The sequence below is a fragment of the Pleurodeles waltl genome, chromosome 12 (genome assembly GCF_031143425.1).
Source record: "Pleurodeles waltl isolate 20211129_DDA chromosome 12, aPleWal1.hap1.20221129, whole genome shotgun sequence".
Lineage (NCBI taxonomy): Eukaryota > Metazoa > Chordata > Amphibia > Caudata > Salamandridae > Pleurodeles > Pleurodeles waltl.
Genome location: NC_090451.1, coordinates 696,951,753 through 696,958,896, shown reverse-complemented (window position 1 = coordinate 696,958,896; position 7,144 = coordinate 696,951,753).

Here is a 7,144-nt window from a genome sequence, read left to right as displayed (position 1 = left end):
TTTTAATAGTCCCAGAAACTTTCAGGATCTTTGCATTTGTAAAGCTAACATTTATTTGCATTTCAATTATACTAGAACATGATATATGTTTATGTAAATTACAAAGGTTTTAATTAAAAGAACATTCCTATTTTAATTTTTCTGTGCATCTTTATAAATCTTCTTATATTGCAGAGTATGAGGCATGAAGGTGTGATTAAGTGGTATACAGTATCGCCAAGAAAAATATATTTGAGAATTAAATAGCATACTCTACAACTAAGATGATTAAATACTTTTATATTTCTGTAATCTTTGCCTTTAAAAACCACAAGAATCAACAGAGCACTGAATATGAGCCCTAGATGTGAGAAATGGTTACTGTGTATTCGTGAGCAAGAGGTCTGCATGTGGGGTATAAGAAGAAGTGAGCAGACTGTGCCTGATGAGAAAATAGAATATCTTATCTCATCAGTTAGATAAAAACTAGTGATGGGCTGCCTGCAAGACAAGTTTTGGAAATCCCAGAAACTTGATATCAATTGTGGTGATGACTCACATTTTCTCATTTGCTGCTGCTTCATATACAGCCCAAGATCAGAAGTGTTCATTGCACATAAATAGTATCCGTGGTCGCAGAGGTTTTGAGATTATATTTTCTACATGCAGAGAAAGCCTCTTGCCTTTCAAGGGTATTTTCAGCACTACAATCTACAACCCACTGTACTATAGCAATCATTAGCGTTCCACTACCTTCTTATGGGACTGCAGTTTAAATTGATTCTATAATGATGGACTGAGACTTGGGTAGTTCAGGCCACCGTACTAATTTGTAAAGCAATATTATGTTTCTAAGACAGAGGATAATTGTGCCATATGACATTCACAGACGCAAATCTACAAAAAAGGCCAGGCAGGGGCCTCTCATTACCCCTACAAGGTGGATTTCCGAATAGTAATGAAATAGAGTAAAATACACCACAATACATCTAGATGGGCAGAAGAAACAACTCTCATCAATTAACCTAAAACGTTGTCAACCAAAGGTCACTCCAGAGCTGCATGACAGCTCATTTTGAGTTGGTTTAGCTGAAGTACCGGAAGAGTGCTAAGAGTGCTTCTTTTAAGTATGGACACAAACATGAAATCCTTCACTGATTCAATGTATTTTACAATCGATGTTTTTGGGTGCATCATTGATTGCAATCAATTATAAATAAATGCAAGCAATGTATAACTACCTTGTCAGTACATAAGTGCAATATATAAACAATAGACTAGTTCTAAAAGTCTTAAAACTGATAAATGTTAATTGAAGCCAGCATTAAAATGTAAGAAAGAAAAGTAAACTGCAATTGTCTATGGTCAAATCTCTTAACTTTGGGTATGGATGTTAACCTGCTACATTTGATTATTTCATTACGTTCTAACTCTTGGATGCAAATCAAGCTGTCGGATAAATTGTCAATTTCTTCTAAAATTACCACCAAAAATGGGCTTAAGCAAGGTTTGGTAGCTTCACCTCTCTTTTCACTAGACAATTCTGACTTAGGCAACTCTGTAAAAAACAACTGAATTCCTGCCACCAACACTGGGACATAGCCCCGTTAGTGCAGGTGACCTTGTAATCTGCTCTCAGACTCCAATTGGTTTACAGCCTCAATGGGCATCACTTAATGAATCTTTCCAGATTAACGGTCTATCGGCCACTATCAGCAAAATGAGGGTTGTATAATTTTGTAAGAGATCACAGAAATTATGTTGGAAGTTGGACACAAGGCAGTAGGGACGGCAGAATCAGACGTTTATTTGGGGTTTCATTTGGATAAGCATTTAACCTCAGTACAACACAGAAATAAACTGAAAATAGATGCTATTACGGCACCAAACTCTTAAAAGGTTTGCACAAGCATATGGAGGATGTGGCAGCAGGCCCACTACAATTGCTCTAAGGCCAAATTGATTCGACTTTTGACTTCTTAAATGAAAATAAAGTAAATAAATTAGGAACAAATTTCATCCAAAATGCTCGCCTTCTGTTCAGTTTATGAAGCTCAACCCTGCATGCAATGGTTTGACTCGGGCCTGATTACGAGTTTGGCAGGCTGACCGTCGGCCCGCCAGACCCATGGGGAGGAGACCGCGGGGAAGCTGGAGGATCTCCCCTCCGGACCAATTACAATGTTTCCACCAGGCTTATGATCAGAAACCTACGTATTAGGAGGTTACCGCTGGTCAGCCCAGTGGAAACAGTGCAGCACCGTTGGCCTCGGCTCCTAAGGGCACTGAGGCCAATGCCGTGGCACAAAGGGTGCCCCCTGCACCCTCAACATGTCCACGGTCTGCTGTAGCAGTGTGCATTCCAAGGGTGCTGAGCAGTGGAGGGGGGCCCCTGTGGCCCCAAGAACTACCTTTCCACCACCCTTTAATTGCAGAGACCCTGCCATCATAAGGTTGTGGGAAAGAGAAGTTGTGATAAGCACGGCCGTTCTGAACTCCCCACCACCATGGCTGACCACGACTTCGACCGCCACCAACCCGTCGGATACCTGATTCTGACAGTAGTGGCGGTACCCTGGCGGTCCAACCGCAACAGTCATAATCTGGCTGTTGGACCGCCAGGAGCGCAGCAGTCTGACCACCACTGTGAGTTTGTCAGTTGCAAGACCGCCACACTCGAAATTATACCCTCAATCTAAGCCCTCCATCAGTTGAGTCAGTGCACCTGACTTGGACAAGTAATTATTTCTGTGATTGTGCATCTGCGAATGCAGATTCTTTGAGAGCCTTGATATATCAAAAACTGACATAGAAATCCTGAATGGCGTGCCTCTTTCTTCTAACCAAATTACCACCGCTCTCCAAGATTACACCTTGCCATCAGTAAAGTATCTTCTGAAAATTCCAAAGTACAGCCACAAGTGAGTTATCAGGGAAAGCCTACAGGAGTCCTTCCATACAAGAGACTAATTGAAAGTATCATGCTACAAACACACAGGCCTCCTCGTGGAATCCTCCTTCTAGCTCAATCAGCAGGTACCTCAACTCTAGTTTAGAGGGAACATCCAGGCGCGGATCCTCCGCCAGGGCGGACAAGTGTTGTCCCCCTGGCCAGCAGCAGCTGTAAAACATTTACGAAAAAACGATAAAAAACTATGATTATTATCGTTTTTTAGTAAAAGTGTGGGGCCACGCACAGCACTCCCCCTCATTGCACATGTGTGTTTGGCTGGCCGTCTCTGGCCAGCCAAACACACATGCACAATAGGCTCTCTCTGGAGAGATCAGGCACAGGCTCCCAGTCTGCCTGGGAGCACCCTGGCTAGGCGCTCCCATCCAATCCTAACGCTGCTCTGAGCAGCGTCAGGATTCGCCGCAGGGCAAGCTGGGAACCTGTGCCTGCAGCAGAGACGTGGCGCTGTGGTGGTGGTGGTAGCGGCGATGGAGAGTGAAGGTAAGTGGATTTTTTATTAAATTAATTACCCCCTTTCCCTCCCCCCCTCCCCTCCCCCCACCCCTTCAAAGCCCCACGAGCCACTCCTGGGATCAACAAAACAAACATTTCCAATATTCTGTTTACTATATATCCCTATGAAAGAGTTTGAGGGTTCAAGGAATTTTACATCCAACACCCCCAATAGCATACTTTACAACTATTGAAAAAAAACTTTAGAACTCATTATAGACCTGATTCAGAAAGGTAACTTACCCGGTTGTGCCAGGTTATGCTTTTTCAGTAGTCAAAAACAGAATTTTATTGGTGAGTTTATGAGTGTGGAGACTTCGCAACCCTTTTTGATACAATTTGAATGTCTTTATTAGAAAACTGACAAGATTTGTGGATATAACCAATGATAGACTTAAATGGAAAGAAAATATAACTAACAAGCATGCAAAGGCAACAGCATAAAGTTTACACACCTTTTATGAATGCATCTTAGCAGCTGAGGAGCGTTAAATTGGTGAGAATGTTAATCACGTAGATGCTTGTGCATCCCTGATATTGTTAAAGAGCATTTATTCCCTGTGCCACGACTAAATTCTTTGTCACACAGTGTGCCAGTGCTAATTTTTGCTGCCATACTTTTCCTCCTGCAGGAAACGCAATGGATTCAGGAGGTGTTCTAATTTCCTCCTCCACCTCCTGAGATTGGTGAGGGTTTTCTGGTCTCCAGCTGATGCTGTAAGGGAATTGCCTGTAACTAAGGGCCATATGTACCAACACAGTTTCCCACAGACACAGAATGGGTAAAACCCTTTGGTACATCTGGCCCTAAAATCCTTCAAAAATAGAAATTCTCAAAACAAATAGCAGAGAGTACACTAGGTGCCTACAAAGTGATAACTAGTCCTTTAATGATAGAACCGACTCAGGCACTACTTCAAAGTGTAGTATAATAGAGACATGAACCAATCATATACATTTTCTGAAGAAGTCACCGGTGCTGCAGTACTCTTTATTTACTACAGTACTAGCAGAGCTTAATATGAAGAAATGTTAATATCTATCACAAAAGGTCATCTTTTTTAGTTGCTGTGAAGAAACCCTCTCCTTAAACTCAAAAATAAGGTCTTTTTATTAGAAAATTTGACTTAAGAAAACACTTGCTGGTATTGCAGTATATTTGTATCAAAACCACAGAAAAAGGTAGTAAATATTTCATTAAACAATTGTTCCTGTGGGTCCGCGGACGGAACGCGGTACAAACTGGGCACAGAAAAAAAGAAGAAAGGAGCCTTATGATTGGCTACATAATGTAAACTATTCAAAAAGGAAACCTACGGCCTTTGGAAAGGATCAGAAAACAATTTATTGAGCATCATTTTGCAATTGCAATTGCACAGTGAGCAATTTTAGAAAATAGAATCTAAAATCATCATGGCTTCTGAGGAAACACTAGCGAACCAAACATAATCCAGAAGAAAGGCAATAACTTCCCCAGTAAGAGATCATTAAGATGATTGTGTCCTGGTGGTGGCATCAACTTCCAGAGCTTGAGCTCCAAGTCATCCAGAATGGGAGTCCACTGTGTGGCAATGTTTCACACACTGAGCAGGACAGAAGAAAATAATTGTCCTAAATGTCATTTGCACCTTGTGCAATCAGGTGCTTCAGAGAGGCAACCATGGCGGATATTTGTTTGGAACAAGTGGTATGTGCAAACTCCTCTGAGATTCACATTAAAGAAATTGTGAGGGCTGACACAAGAAAACAGCAATGTAGAAAAGGACAGGAGAATGATACTGCACAGCCACAAGTAACATATCAATGAAAAATGGGGGGACATGCACCCCACCTTCCTCAGCCTCAAATAGACCCCAGAGACCCCAACCCCTGGAGCCCAACTTACCTTCAAAGGGAGTAGGACACACAGCCCCCCTCCCTGAACCTGTAAAGGTGCAAGAGACCTCATCCTTTGAGGCCGGCTCAAATAATATGCCCTTGGGAGCCCACCGGGACATGGTACATTTGGGAAACATGTGACTGCTCCCACCTAGCGAATCATTTGTAATGCTCCTGCAGGCTGGGTGCGGACATGCCTCCTCTGCCCACAGGAATGCCGGTATGGAAGGCATGTCTGCTCTCCGTCAGTGGTAGCTTTGAAAATGCTCTTGCCAGGCGGGAGCAGACTTTTTTTTCTCTAGCTGCGCTCTTGCTGTGGCACAGGGACACCCACTCTCAAGGACCAGGGAATGTGGCACAAAACATTCCGTGTGGGGTCCTTGGAGCCACTATAGGCTCTGAGTGGTGAGCTGGATGTCCCCTCCCCATCAAGTGGTGTGGCCCTGGGGATTGGTCCCAGGGCTTATTAAGGCTCGGGGAGTGGGGGCACCGCAGACCCCACTTTTGAAAGCAGATCAGCCACAGGAGGGCCATGTGCCCCCTCCCTTTAAAATATATGTTTTGGCCCCAACGTATGGGCTCTCCGGGGCCACTATTGGCTCGGAGAGAGGGGCTGTGCACCTCCCCCCTTAATAATAAATAAATAAAAAAAGCCCTTAGAGAATGTGGTCCCCAAAACTTGAGGTGGCTTAGGGTGGATTGGACCCATGGCCTGGCCGCAGGGCCTACCCCGTGCTGCACTTGGTCTGTGGCCATACGTGGCATAGAGTTGACTGCCTGTGAGGATTTGGCCACAGGGCCTGGCCGCAGGCGTGGTGTTGGATTTACGTATGGTAATAAAATATTACACCACATATTACCACCACTCATGACATCTATGAAACCATTGATAAGATCACAGCAACACTTGCAATTAAAGTATTGATGAGAAAACTGTGCATGGTGGGGCGTGAGTTATAGTTACCTTAGAGCCCGAATTATAGTTACTTAAGGTTACTATAACTAGTGAATGTCAGTGTTTGTCTGGGTTTAAAAGGTTACGTTGTCACTAACATTTTCACCTAGCTGTAGCGTTATTTTAAGGGCCTGTTTTTTCGGTGAATATAAAGATATATATATATATGTATTTACAGATGCACACACACGTGCACAAACACTGTTTAGAAGACCCCGTTCTATGCAGCCCATCAGTTTTATCCATGGCCCATTGAGAGCCTCGCCATCCACCCCCCTTTAAAAATAATTTCTACAGACAACAGTGGAGGTTACTGCTACTACCTGTAAAGCAAACTTGTTAGTTGTCTGTTCTCTCTTTCTGCGGCTCTTATGGAGCATTGCCCTATCTCCCTATAGGCCAAAGGCGATAAACACTTAATGACCTCATTGATACAGGGTTGTTTATTTTGTGCATTCCGACGTACAGACACTTTCCATTCAACAATGTTGGCTTCATGTGGGATTTCTTCATTACGTGGAGTTTGCTGACACACTGTGGTGGGACTTGGAATAGACGTGCATATATATAAACAAGTATTTTGATAAAACGTGGTGCCTAAATTGTACAAATTTAAAGCACGAGTGACAGGCGTAAAGCAGGCTCCTGCAGTTCAGGGGGACTCACAGCCCTCCAGCCCTTCAAGAGGGCCCTATTCAGCCAAAGGTGTGTGAGCTACTGGCGCCATAGGTGCCCTTCCTCCTGTGCATTAAAAAACGTATGGGAACTGTGATGCTGCATGCAGAGAGGGAGGGTCTGTGAGCGTGGGGTCGGGGCAAAGGTTTGCCTAAAAAACAAAATACTCTTGTTTTTTTTTGTCTTTCACT